Genomic DNA, 14,849 nt, shown 5'->3' with positions numbered 1-14,849 from the left:
GGGACTGTGTTTGCTGTTGTCATTATTCCTGATGTCACCTGGCCTCAGAGCTCTTCTTCCTGAGAAGGCAGAGCGGAGTGCATGAGCCCACCTGCCTCCAACCCTAACCCAGAAATCATCTTGAAATCTAGCACCACTGAAAAACTTAAAGAGGAAAACTTCCAACCACAAAAATCAGTTGAATCCTCTGTTTTAGAAGGTCTGTCATGAGCCTGTTCCAGACCTTTGCTGACATCTTAGCATGTAAGAACATGGGATGAAGGGAATGGAGGTTCCCTCAAAACCTAGTACATACATACACGGTTAAGCTTGTTAATAAGCCTAATGACTTACTGAACGTCTTAGTCTGCTCAGGCTATTATAACAAAATGCCATAGACTGAGTGGCTTAAACAACAGACTTTTGTTTCTCACTGTTCTGGAGGTAGGACATCCAAGATCAGAGAACTGAACATTGCGGATTCTCCATCTTTCCAACAACTTCTAAAAAAATTTTTTAAGTTTATTTATTTTTGAGAGAGACAGAGAGTGAGCAGGGAAGGGGCAGAGACAGAAGGAGACACAGAATCTGAAACAGGCTCCAGGCTCTGAGCTGTCAGCACAGAGCCCAATGTGGCCCTGTGGACGGGGAGATCATGACCTGAGCTGAAGTCAGTTGCTTAACCACCTGAGCCACCCAGACATGCCTCCAACAACTTCTAACCCTTTGGGTGGCTCAGGGAAGATTTCATGACACAGTCAACAAAAGCACTTTCTATCTCTGTCTTCTAACTCTGTCTTCTATGCTACACTACACTATACCACATACTACACCACAGTGCGTGCGCACACACACACACACACACACACACACATTTAAATACACACACACACACACACACACATATTTAAATACACACACACACACACTTAAGCACACACACCAGAGAATCCATCTCAAGTCTAATGGCTTAGTTGTTTTTCAAGTACAGAGAGAATTTATAAACAATTCCTCAGAAGTTAAAGGAGAGAAAAAAAATCTTCTATCCTGCTCAGATCAGATTAAAAAAAAAACAAACCCTAAGAGTCAAGCTTTCTCTTCCCCTGAGATATGATTATGATTTCTCTCGTCTCTTCTCTCAGTGGTTTCATGTGCACTAATACCCGATGTGGAACTTGTTTGTGCTGCTCTCTGATATCTGCTTCTCCTTCCAGGAGAGGATAACATTGCCATTTCCTGGCTCCTTGGGGCTGGATGCAGCCAGGTGGCCAGTCCTGGTCAATAAGTGGACAGCAGAGATGACACATGTTGCTTCTGGGCCCGAGCATTTAATTCTTTGGCAGCCACTGTGAGTTGTCCAGAACTCTGGCCTGTGGTGATAATTGGCAACATTCAAGATGGCGGCTGCTTTATCAAGCAGCCAAGGTCCCTCATAGGGAAACAGGGAGCAGAGCCTCCTGTTGACCTATAAACAACATGTAGTTGAGCACGAAAGTAACCTTCATTGCCGTGAGACATTAGGATCTGACAATTGTTTGTTCCTGCAGCTTAACATGGCCTATTTTCTCTGATGCACCCCTAACAAATGAAAAAAATTCAAACCAATTGTCCCGATGTTTTTTTTGCCCTAAAGAACCCAAGCTGGCCATGGATGACACCAATCCATGGGAGACTGAAAATATCTCTGCTCTGCAGTGTCCACTTGCATGGCCTCACCTAAAGAGAAGACCATGTTTCCCAGAGAACTGATTTAGCCTTTAAATTAAACATCAGGCTGCTTCCTCTACCGCATGGCAGGTTTTCATCTCCTCTGAATAATTTTTTAGCAACTTGAGAAACTGCAATCCAAACATATAGTATTTTTGGCTGGAAATTAAAACACGTCACTTTTAAAACATAAGCAGCATGCCCTGAATGTTTATGGTAAAAAGCTCACTCCTGGCCAGACTGCAAAGCTCACATTACCGAGAGGCAAACCCTGGAGCATGCTAGCAGCTTGTCTCCCAGTCCGTCTTTCCTACACAGTGCAATGACTGTGAATCATTTCTCCTCTGGCACATGCACTCCCAGGCTTTATGACTGCTTTCATATCAGAGGCGACTGGCTAGAATGTCCCCTTGCTGGAAGGGGGCAGCTATGGCAAGGGAGAGGCAGGTTGCTGTCCATTGCATTGCCCATGTGATGAGCCAAGGCTGCCGGTTCAAACAAAGTTTCCAATGACACCACACTGAAGGCTTAACCATGGAGCCTCCTGTGGGAGAAGCCTCCTTATTCCTTTATTCGCACATCCATTTATTTCATTTATTTACACATTTGTTTGCTAATGTCTACAATGAGCCAGGTTCTATGGAAGGTGTGGTGAGGGACCCAAAGATGAAGACAACATAACTCCTGCCTCTTAGGAAGTTGTAACCCAACAATGGATGCCCTTGGTAACACAGGTCATAAGAGAAACTGACATATTATGGGAATTTAGAGGAAGTCAGTGCAGGAGAGGGTCCATGAGAGAAAAGGGGGCGAAATGAAAATCTCTATGAGCTACCATATGTCACTCCATTTTTACCACCCCCTAACGAGGTGATAAAACATACATTAGGTGTACACACTGAGCTTCAGAGATACAAAGGGATTTTTCCAGCAAATGGTTAGTTGAAAGGGTTACATTTCACATGCAGGTTCATCTGACTCCAAAATCTTGTCTGGTGAGTAATGTAATCTCTCTAAGCCACAATTTATCCATCTATACAATGGAGATAAAATAAAAGTACTGATCTCACAGAGTTGTTTTGAGGATCACATGAGATCATCTATGAAGATAAAGTTCTTAGACTGGAATGAAGTCTCAGTTCTTTGTTATCAGGTGTGGTAAAGGCCCAATGCCTGTTAGAATATTATCATTGAGCACCTACTGTATTGCAGACACTTTCTTGGTACTTCACAAATATTTATTCTCCCTTCCCTTTAAGGATGGGGGGGGCGGTGAAACTCAGATAAATAAAACAACTTGCCTAAGGACATCTAACTGATAAGCAATAATGCTTTGAGGTTAGGACTGAGATCCACTGGACTTGAACATGGATGCACTTTCCACCAGGCCAAGGCATCTTCCAAAGCTAATTCAGAAGATCAGAAGTCCCCAGGAATGGATAGCATTCATCACTGTATTGTGTATTATGCAGTGCTCAAGAGGATAGGCTTTGTATTGCCCAGACAGCTCTACATTTTACCAACATTGGGCAAGCTGTTTAACCTCTCTGAGGTCATTTCCCATCTGTAAAAGAGAAAACAATAATAGGATGTAACCTCTAAAGCTCTGTTGGGAGGATTAAACAAAAACAAGCATATGGGGTGCTTAGCAAGATACCTGGCACATAGAAAGTTCTTAATGATTGTGACTGCTGTTGTTGATGGTGATAGTGGTGATGGTGATGATAGTGAAGGTGATGATGGTGGAGATAATGGTAATGATGATGATGATGGTGATAGTGATGATACTGATGATTATAATGATGATGATGATGGTGATGATGTGATGATTGTGACAATGGGATGATGATGGTGATGGTGATGTGGTGATAGTGATGATCTGACACACAGCCTGTGCAACACACCCATGGAAAGTGACACAGAAGAGGGAAAACTATATTTACACCAAGACCATTGTCTTTGCCAGAGCACACTTCTGGTTAAACAAGGAATATTTTGGATGCAAAAAGTTAAATAACTGTGGAGATTGGTGATACCTACCAGAATTAGCATGCAAAGAAAATGCATTTTCAAGGCATTGCTTCTTTATGTGACTTCTTAAAATGTTGGTTGGCAACAAAGCTGGAATTCTCTTATCAAAATGAAATCTGTAGAATACAATTTTCAGCTCAAACAATGTGGTTTATACAAAGCGCCACCCTTTCAAGTCAGATGAGGAAATATAAAACTGTTCTATAACGGATATATTGTTTGCACACAAAAAAACATATGAATCCATGTTTCATGCCAGGCCTCGTTTGGCATCTTCAGTAAAAGGGGAAAACTTTCTTTTCTCCAGAGGAAAACCCCAAAGAGACTTAAGTACCACATTAGCTGTCCGCTTCGCTCCTCCCCAAACGTCAAAAGACCATACCTACCTTACTCACTTGGATGCCAGGTTGCTGGGTGGCAGGGACCTGGCATTTTTCACGGTGGTTCCCTTTCATTAAACTGAGGTGAGTATGGATCAGTCTCCTCAGCAGTGACTTCAGTTCTACAGAAACGTGTGGAGAGCCCATTAACTCCACCATGAGGAAATCTAGAAAGGTGGGTAAGACCCTGCCTTGACCTCAGTGCACTCGGCATCTAATAGTGTGGGGACAAGGCAAGTCCATGAGGCAAAACCTTACTGTCACAGGACAATTGTGCATACAACCCTCTCCCCTACGGAGCGCCCGCTATGTGCCAGGCACAGGGATAAGCATGGAGGAGAGAAGAGCGAGAAGACCCACTTCCTGCCCTCAGGAAGATCAGAGCCCACATGCTTTAGGAACTCCGTGGCATGAAGCTCATGGGAAACCAGAGAAGAGTTTGGGAGAAGATCTTAAAAGAATGGTAAAAATCAACACATGGCAGTGTTTTCTTTCTAGGCACCAGGACCCAAAGTCACAGGGCAGAGTCTGATCAGTGGACTGTAATCACTATGTGCTCAGTGACCCATTGCCCACCATTGAGATTATGGCCTCCATGGACTGCTGTTGGCATGAAGGAGCTGTCAGCATTCTGCCCTCCGTTCCTTTCAGCTCCTGGCTGTCCTGTGAGAATTCCCTTTTCTATGAGATTCGTTTAGAGAGAGGACACAACTCTCTTTGAGTAAGTCCATCACCCCTCTCCCTGCCTAGGTTCAGCCGCTCTGGAAGGGCTTCACTGGAGAGATAACATTTAAAGGATTCCAGCCGAGTTAGGAACAGAAGGGGGAGTCTTAGAGGATGAAGAAACTGCAAGGCAAAAGGCCTGAGGCAGGAAGAAGTTTGGTGAGCTCAAGGAACCCAGAGACTAAGAGAAACAATAGAAATGAGAGCAGAATTAGGCTGGGACCAGAACCCATGAGGCCTTGAGGCCATTGCAAGGGGTTTGGAGTGTATCCTGACGCTATCAGAGGGTTGTAAGCAAGACAGTGGGGTGAAACTGTTTATTTTTAATTTTTTTTAATGTTTTATTTATTTCTAGGAGAGAGAGAGAGAGAGAGAGAGAGACAGCGTGAGCAGGGGAGGGTCAGAGAGAGAGGGAGTCACAGACTGAAACAGGCTCCAGGCTCTGAGCTGGCAGTCAGCACAGAGCCCGACGCGGGGCTGGAACCCACGAACCGCGAGATCATGACCTAAGCGAAAGTCGGATGCTTAACCGACTAAGCCACCCAGGCGCCCCGAAACTGTTTATCTTTAAAAGTATCCCTCTGACTGCTGGGTGGCTAATGGACTGCGGGGAGGCAAGACAGGAAGAAGGGGAATCAGCGAGGGGTGATCGCTTCAGCCCACGGAGGGCAGCTACGACCACAGGAGTATCAGTGACTTTGGAGAGAAAAAGCTAGAAATGGTATACAATTTGCAGGTAGCGTCTGTTGGATTTGCTCCTTCCTGGGAGAAGTGAGGGAAAGAAGAATCCAGAATCACTCTTGGGCTTGCACGTTGAGCAAGCGTATGAACAGTGCTATTTAATGAGTCAGAGTGGAGAGTGTTAGTACCAGGGCCAGTTCAGAGAGAGCCGTGTTTTGGTAGAGGAAAACAACCAGGGTTTTATTTGGAGCCTGTAAGTTTTGAGATATCTGTGAAACACTCAAGAACCCACATGGGGCAGGGTGCTGCTTGGGGTGCTGGAGCTAGGTGAGCAGGAAAGGGCCCCCAATCCACGTTCTGACGTCTCTAGCATATAGAGGATATTTAAAGCCAAAGATTGGATTGTCTCCTAAGAGGAGACACAGACAGAATAAAAAGTCCAAGCGCTAAAGCTTAGAGTGTGATATTTAGAAGTCAAGCCCTCTGAGACAAGAAAGACCCCGAATGTTCCTCTCCTTCGCGCTTGCGTGCCCCACCGCGGTTTTCTGCAGAATAAACCGCAGAGGGAAAACCAAACCTATGAAGACTGTTTTTAACCTAATTTGAATACTGTATGTACATAATTAAAAACATTTGGCCCCAAAGATTAATAACTCCTTTTACATCTTCCTTTGACAGTCGCTCTGATTTGCCGGGCGGGGCGGGCGGGGCGGGTGCTTTCTGAGTTGATTAACACCTCCACGTTGCTTTGAGCAAAGTGTGCGCCTGCGACAGAAAATGCCACATTGCAGATGCCTGACTTGGGGACGGGACTCTGACTTCACGCCTCCCGTTAGAGGCAGAGACTCACTTCTGACGGAGGGAAAGTATTACAAAAATATATATGTAACACATATTCTATTCCTGATTTAGGTCTATAATCTTATGAGCCAGACTGTAATGAATAAAGTTATAATTAGCTGGAGATGAAGAACACGCAGCCGTGTTTTCTAGGGTGCACTTTGAGGCTCCGATCCAATCTGCACATTTACAAGCTGTGCTATTCGCATCGACTTCTACGGCCTCCACTCAGAGACAGAAGAGGCTGCATTATTGATGACAGTGTGCGCATCTTGCTTATCTCTCTACTATACCCTGTGGGGTGTGGAAGTGCAGGAGGAGGGAACAGCCAGGAAATCCGGAAAACACTACCCCATCCTCACAGAATAGTTCCCTAAATAGCAGCATCCATGTCTAGTCTAGGCCAGAAAACCTCTGGCATCTTCCCCAACTGGATCTACAGGCTTGGGCTTTGGGATGTAAATTCACACAAATCACTGTGACACGTGCTGTGTGACCACAGGCAAGCCACTTCCCCTCTCTGGGCCCTGAGTTTCCATTTGGGAGATGAGAAGTTAGGCTTGAATATCTCTAAGGGTCTCTCCAGCTTCAAGAGCCCAAGGTTCTATGATTCTATTGAAAGAAAACTAAATCAGAGAGGCCCCGAGCAAGTTCCTGGGGGACCAGGCCTTACCCCATGCTGCCAGGGAGCCTAGCCCCCATACGCCTTCTCTGTGTTTTGATGTGCTGTGAAGTAGTGTACTGGTAAATGTTTAACAACGGGTTCTCCAGTGAAAAAGCTCTGATCTGCAATGTTTGCCAATTTCTGTGGTGTGAATACTCCCACCAAGGAGGATTTCAACCTACCAACATGATGGCACCAAGTACGGAGTTGAGAAAAGATTCACATAATCAACTTTCATAGCTGGCACTGCTACCGACTGTAACACACCACTCATGGTATGTGTTGGGAGCAACTGGCAAGTCACCCCCTCACTCTTCTCCTCCACTTCCCCTGGTCACAAAAATGGTAGGCGCCAATGCCACTGTAGCAGGCGGCCAAGAGAGTGGCTTTGAACTTTTCGGAGAGTTCTCTTGCAATATGGATCTCAAAATGGCTGGAGCCTCAAGGTTAAGGGAACAGGCTCTTGAGCCAGACATCCAGGGTCCAAATTCCAGTCCTGCCACTTATGAGCTGTGTGGCCTTGGTTTAGTGGCTTAACATCTCTGGAAAAGATGTAAATTGGGGATGGTAAACGTACTATCTTCATAGTTGTGTTAGTTGGCGTGGGGCACCATAAAATGCCATAGCGTAGGTGGGTTCAGTAACAGGAGTTTGCATGTTCAGTTCTGGAGGCTAGAATTCCAAGCTCAGGGAGCCAGCACGGCTGGGTTTTGAAGGCTCTTCCCTGGTTTAGCAGACGGTCACCTTCTCACTATGTCTTCACATGTTGGACAGACAGCTGTGGTGTCTCTTCTTTTAAGGACACCATTTTTACAGGATCAGGGTTCTACCCTTACGATCTCATTTAGCCTGAATCACCTTAAAGCTCTTATCCCCAGTATGTCACATGATGCAGTTAGGCTTCAATTTATAAATCTGGGGGGAACACAATTCCCCCAACGAAACAGAGTTGTTATGAGGACTGAGTTAGTGCAGGAAATGTGCCTGGTGCATGGTAAGCCCTCAATAGATGTCAGCTATTATTACGCATATATAGTGTATAGTATATATTGTATAGTACATGCTATATATTATTATATATTTAAGATGACCATTGATTTGTTTCAACCACAGAATCAATGATAAGACCAAAAGAAGGAAAAGAAAAGTAACTTTGGGGCGCCTGGGTGGCTTAGTCGGTTAAGCGTCCGACTTTCGCTTAGGTCATGATCTCGCGGTTCGTGGGTTCGAGCCCCTCGTCGGGCTCTGTGCTGACTGCCAGCTCAGAGCCTGGAGCCTGTTTCAGTCTGTGACTCCCTCTCTCTCTGACCCTGCCCTGCTCACGCTGTCTCTCTCTCTCCTAGAAATAAATAAAAATATTAAAAAAAAAAAAAAAAAAGAAAAGTAACTTTGGCGCAAGGTTTATGAGGCTAGGACTCAATTTTCTTGAGAGAGCCTAGGACCCAGCCTGGACCATCACATGTCCAGTCCTGATGGCCAGTTGAATCCAGCCATTCTTCTAGAAGCTCTGGGATAATCATCAATGCAGAGTTAGAAATCTGAGGAACAGCATTCAGTGTGCTAGTAGTTTTGTCCCCTTTGGGGACCCCGTGGCTGGTAACTGGACCAGCACAAAGGCCTAGAGTACTCCTCGCCTCTCCTACCTGCAAACCCAGGAGGCCCCATTCCCCACACTGCGAGTCAGACTCTGGATACTAACCATTCCAGTTTCCAGATGAGCCACCCCCCCGATAACAGCGGAGTCTACTGCAGCTCCATGTGGCTGGCTCTCCACACAGCCCCACTGACCTCAGAAGATTCACTTGAACTTTGGGAAGAAATGAGGTGAGGAAAGGAAAAGTTTGGATGAGAGGAAAAGTAAGAAAGGAGGAAAGGGAGTGCCCAGTCGGTGAGCATCCCCTAGTTTCCAGGCATGGGGCCACACACCTTGTGCCCATCCACATCCTGATGGAAGCTCCCAACAATTACCCTGAGAGACATTCTAGAGAATTTCCATAGCCCCGCAACTATACTCCTAGGTAGATGGCCAAATGAACTAACAAAGGGCACTCAAATACTTCTGCACAAGTTTTAATAGCAGCATTATTCATAAAAGCAAAAGGCAGAAACAAGCTAAATGCCCATCAGCATATGCATGGACGAACAAAATGTGACACACACATATGCTGGAATATTACTTGATCATAAAAAGGGAGTGAAGTGCAGATTCATGCTCCAAGGTGGAAAAACCCTGACATTACACTAGGTGAATGAAGCCACACACAGTCATGCACTGTCTGCTTCCATTTATCTGGAAAATCTAGAAATCCACAAAGAGCAATTGATGATTGCCAGAACCTTAAACAGAAGGGAGGAATAGGGGCGACTGATTGACAGGTACAGGGTTTCTTTTGGAGTGATGAAAATGTTTCAGAACTTAATGTAGATGGTGGCTGCCCAACGCTGTGAATGCACTAAGTGCCATTTAGTTGTACATTTTATTAAGCTTATTTATTTATTTTGAAAGAGAGAAAATGAGCAACTGAAGGAGGGGCAGAGAGGCAGAGAGGCAGAGAGAGAGTGACAGACAGAGAGAGGGAGAGAGAGAGAGAGAATGAATCTCAAGCAGGCTCCACGGTGTCCGTACAGAGCCCATTGTGGGGCTCGATCTCATGAACTGTGAGATCATGACCTGAGCCAAAATCAAGAGTTGGATGCTTAACTGACTGAGCCACCCAGGCAGCCCTAGTTATACACTTTAACATGGTTCCTTTAAAGCTATGTGAATTTCACCTCAATTTTTTAAAAACCCATTCCACACCCTGGGTATTTTTGAATTGTTATTAATTTGTCCTACAAAAAATGACTTTAGCTATTTACAAGAAACTCAGAGCTCCACTTAAAAGTGAAGGTAGGTGTGAGCCCCAGTTTCTTTTCCTAATCACCCACATCAGAGGCCCAGCCCTGGGAAATGAGAGGCACGAGGAACTTACAATTCTTAACTCTGCAGACGTGCCAGGAGCAGGCCTTTTACTTACTCCGTTCCATTTCCGCATTTTGCCAGACATGCTACCCCTTGCTTTGCGTTTATGACAACTCAGATTTGTTCTCCAGGCAGCCTCGAAAAACTCATGGTAAGGCTCTTATTCCCATTTTACAGATGGGGAAACTGAGACTCTTCATTGTCAGGACCTGGTTTGGAAATCAAGTCTGCCTGACTCCAGAGCCTTAGACTCTCGTATCAGGTATCCCCGAAAGGTATTGGAAATCTCAGCCAATACCCACAGCCACAGCCGCCATCAATGTGGGCCCTGGAGGGTAGGGGGTAAGGAGGGAGGAAACAGGGGCCCCGTATGGCTCAGCCATGTTTACCTCTCTCAGGTTCCCCTTTCCTGTCCTCTACTCAACAGGGTAGATATACAACCCTTTAAGTATAAATGCCTTTCTCCCCTGCACTTGCATAGCAGCTATTCATCTGAAGAGACACTCTTCCTTTGGCAGCAGGAGGCCAGGGTGGGGGGTGGGGGGCGGCCAGGGCTCTTAGAATGGCTGGTGGTACTTTTGCCCTGCTGGGGTCCGGGTTCTGTGTCCATTTGAGGAATCCTTTCTATTGCAATACCTGGGGTGCCCTGGTCTTCTAAGGGACTCCCTGATTTCTCAGACTGGGCTGTGTGTGCTGAATGCTGGCTGCGATGGGGTCAGGATCACAGGGGACGTTCCGGTTTCTGGTCTTCGCTCCTCTGCTGGCCATCCACCTCATCCCAGACAAACCTTCTCTCCTCCCCGGGCCTTGTTTTGTCTGTGTGAAAAGAAGAGGGTGCGCTCCCAACTCTGAAATGTCAATGATTCTCCCTCAACACCTTAACATTTGCTGAGGAACTTGGCAATGTTATACAGATAGAGGTGTCCTCCAAAGTTGAGCGTGAATCACATCCTTGTTATGAAACCACATGTGTGTAAAGCACAGAGCAGGGGTGGAATGTGAGTAACCAGCCTCCAGTTCACCAGGGACTTGTAGGTGTTTATAGAAGCCAGGAAGGGAGAGAAAGGGAGAGAAGGAGGAAGAGAAGAGAAGTGAGAGAGGAGAGAAAGGAATGGAAGTGGCTAAAAGTAGGCACTTTGGAGTCAGGAATGGCAAGTTTGAGTCTGCTCTTGCACTCATTGGCAGCAAGACCTTGGACAAGTCACTTAACCTCTCTGGGCTTCAATGTTCTCATTTGTAAAATGGGGATATGAGTTAATATGAGGAGTAAATGGAATTACATATTTGAAGGGCATACAACACAGTGCTGGATACCTAATAAGGACTCAATAAAACATAAGGTGGTAAGCAAAGAGGGAGAGAGAAAAGAGAAAGAAATGAATGAAGGTAGTGGAAATGTGGGGAGGGGAACCCGGACTGAACCCCCACTCAGCATGGGCTGGGGATTTTCAACAACATAACCACAAAGAACATACACAGAATCATGGAGAAGTCTGTCATAGAAATCCAGAGACTGGGCTGCTTCCTCTTTCCCAAATTTGAAGACATGAAGAGGCAGAGATGGGGATCATCTTTAGGCTACCCCCATATTCCTGTTGCTGACGCCTATGCTGCTTTGAAAGACACCCCAAAACAGTCAGTATGCACCCTTTGGAAGAGCACATCCCACATCACATCTGAGATCCACACAGACACACGCACAAGCACATGGTCATGAACACGCACAAGGCATTTTCAGAGGCTCACTTGCACGCCCTCCCTGCATTCGCATGCATACCCAACGAGGTCTGAGCGGCCAAGGTCAATGCTTCTCCTTGTGGGAATCAAAAGCAGTTACCCTTTTATCACTTTGAATTGATTATCTTAGCATTATTCAACCCCCCCAGTCTCCCCTGCCCGCCAGATGAGTCCAGCTCTTCTGTTACCTGCTGTCAAAGCCCGGAGCTTCCTTGCATGGCACTTGGCATAGTTCATCATCACACATGGATATGCACAGTTATTTGACGACGGTCAGCCTCCCCTCCTAGACCTGCTGCTTCAGAGCTTGGGGACCCAAGGCTATGAGGCTCATCCAGCACCTAGCGCCATGCACAGAGTAAGTTTTATAAATATGTGTCCGATGCTAAAATGAATAAGCGAACGCAACAACAAGCCTTTTCAAATGCAAGGTCGCAACACCTCAGACCCCTTCCTTGACCTTGTAGACTTACCACAGCTCCAGCCCTGCTCTGCCTCCAGGGCCTCAGCCCTCTGGCTCTCCCTGCTCTGGAGCTGACCTGGAGTCCAGAACAGCTACCTCTTTCTTCAGCAGTGACACTCAGGGCCTCTCTCCTGGAGGGCAGGCAGGTTCCCCAACTTTCGTGTCTATCAGTTAACATCCAGCTATTCCAAAGGGGCTTCAGGCCCGCGACCCCTTTCTCTTCTTCCATCTGCCATCTCAGCACCTTCTGTATATTCCTATACACCCTTGACTCAGGCCTCCAATCCCTTTGGAAAAATATTTACATTTCTGCCCTTCTTTTGGGGACTTCGCCTGTCTCTCTAATAAATAGAACATGAGCCTTGCCTAGTGCCCAGCCCTGGGGGCAGAACTGGGGGGAGGTCACAGGGAGCGCCGCCGCTCTTGCTTGCTGTCTGCTGTCAGAGTGCCCCTCCCACGCAGCCCTGACCCCCACTCCTCTGTGCCTTCCCCTCGTCAAATCTGCGGCCACCACCTCCTGGAGACCAGCTGCCTGGCTTCCAGACCAGAGCGGGCCCAAGGGGTTGATTAGCATATTATTGTGGGGAAGGAAGTCTGGAGTAATCATTTTTCCTATTGACACTAAATAACATTACCTGAAGGCTCCCCCACCCCTCCAGAGGCCAAAAGCAGCCAGAGAAATGAGAACCACTGGTCTCTCTCTTCTCTGCCTCCCTCCCCAACTCTGGTCACCCCTCCTCTTCTTTCTTGTTCTTTCGCTCTCAGTTTTCCTAGTACCTAGTACCCTGCCCACCTCCCCTCTCCTCAGATGCTCCTCTGCTGTTCTCTCCTCCAACACCCCTGCCCCCCTCTCTGCCTCCGTCCCTCCTCCTCCCTCTCTCAGCCTCCCTCCATCCTTCCCTCTGTCTCTCTTTCTTTCTCTCCACCCCTTGCTCTCTCCACCTTACCTCCCTTTTTAAGAAGAATGCAAACTTAGAAGTCGTCTAGGAAAATCTGACCCTCTCCTAAAACCGCCTGTGCCTCCCGTACAGCTGGGGGCGCCTTCACTGGGATGCTTTTGCTTTGGTCCGCCTGGAAAGCCATCAGAATGACAAATCTTAGGACAAATTACTGATTTCTCATCTAATTTACATCCAATTAGTGTGAGTGAAATGAATCATGTGGTCAGCCCCTCAGGGGAAACATTGAGATAACAAATGCCCAGGGCTTCTTTCCTAGGGAACTGCTGGGCCCTTGGGGAAGCCCATGATTTACCCCTCGGGTCAGAGGCTCCCTCCCTTCCCCCCAGGCAGGTTACCGGGCCCATAGATCAACCCTGCCCCCTCCCTGCCTCCGGGGCAGGCAGGAGGGAGCTCAGGCTGGGAGGGGGGCGGGGGAGAATGGGTGGGTGAGGACCAGATCTTCTGTTGATCCACAATCTTTGAGTTCCAAGTCAGATAAGAGTGCAGTGCTGAGTTTTTGCAGCAAATGCTGTCTCAGACTTGAGGCCCTCAGGCAAGCAGTCACCACTGCCCCTCACGAGGCAGGTGGCCCAAGGCTCCCGTGATCCTAACTGGCATTTGCTGCCACTCACCAAGTGCCAGCCCTGCATTCAGTACTTTGTGGCCTTGTGGCTCTTAACCCTCACCACAAAGTATCTCAGAGGCAGGTACCGACTGTGAGGTCCTCTACTCTGTAGGGAGGAAAATTGAGGCTCAGAGACGCCCTATTCAAGGTTATCAGTCAACAAGATACAGGGCTGAGGGTTTTGAACACTGGTGGTGTGATGCTAGAGTCCAGGCGCCGAACCATGGTGCTCTGCCGGCTGCGTCCCTTTGGCAGAGGAGAAAACTGAGGCTAAGAGGGATGAAGTCATTGGCACCACGGGAATTTCAAGTACAGTGGGAATCCTCTATGTGCTGCTCAGGGCACGGATGGAGCGCCTCTGAGGGCGGGCAGGTGGAAACCACTTCCGGGAGGGAGTGAGGACGGGGGAAACCACTTCCGGGGGCGAGTGCGAGCAGGTGGGAATCACTTCCGGGTGAGTGCAGGTAGATTACGGATAGGTTACCCAGGTTCTCCCCGCCGACCAGAGGAAACGAGACCAGAGCACACCTTGCTGTGACTGGGTCAGCTTCTTCACGCATGAGGCACAGCAGACGGAATTCAGAAATGTTTTTCTAAAACAAGAAGGATTACTCTCCGAATCGTTTGAAGTGGGAAGACAGGGGCGCGCAGGCAGGGCGGGTGGGGGGCACGGGTTTCTTGTCGGAACAGTGCAGTAGCGGCATGTTTGGGATGAGTTTGGTCTTCCTGTGTAAACTTGTTTCCAGTCTGCTATTTAAAACCTGGCATATGGATGGGATCTCAGCTTCCAGTACTGGCAGTTCTTAACATTCACAGCGACTAAATAAAAAGGGAATTTTAAAAACCAAATGCAGTTTTACCCCATAACGAGGCAAAGAGAGAACTACTAAGAAGTTAACAACTCCCGAACTTGGGCCCAGCCAACCCTCTAAATGTGGAGGCTTCTCCAAAGCAGTGTGGGGTGAGGAGGGAAGGGCCTGGCTTCTTTCGAGTCCCTGATACAGGCCTGGCTTTCTGTGCTGGGAGTTTAACCTTTGGGGCAGGGCTCGGGAAAGGGCAGGATCTTTGCAGTCAGCTGCCTGGCTCTGCCACTCACTACTGGGTGACCTTGGATTT

The 14,849-nt window shown here is 47.4% G+C and overlaps 1 long non-coding RNA gene across 1 annotated transcript; it reads right to left on the bottom strand.

Annotated features, from left to right (window-relative positions):
* Positions 1 to 3,732: 3,732 nt before the first annotated feature.
* Positions 3,733 to 13,801, bottom strand: LOC120239929. The gene is made up of 4 exons (XR_005530539.1): positions 13,741 to 13,801; positions 13,115 to 13,238; positions 11,893 to 12,045; positions 3,733 to 3,833 (listed from the first exon to the last, which is right to left on the bottom strand). It is a non-coding gene; the product is annotated as an uncharacterized LOC120239929 (long non-coding RNA).
* Between the last annotated feature and the right edge of the window lie 1,048 nt (positions 13,802 to 14,849).

Source organism: Hyaena hyaena, unplaced genomic scaffold, assembly GCF_003009895.1.
Source record: "Hyaena hyaena isolate Hyena2069 unplaced genomic scaffold, ASM300989v1 scaffold_237, whole genome shotgun sequence".
In the NCBI taxonomy this organism is placed as follows: Eukaryota; Metazoa; Chordata; class Mammalia; order Carnivora; family Hyaenidae; genus Hyaena; species Hyaena hyaena.
The sequence above is the reverse complement of the archived record's forward strand: the minus strand, read 5'-3'. Positions and strand labels throughout refer to the sequence as shown.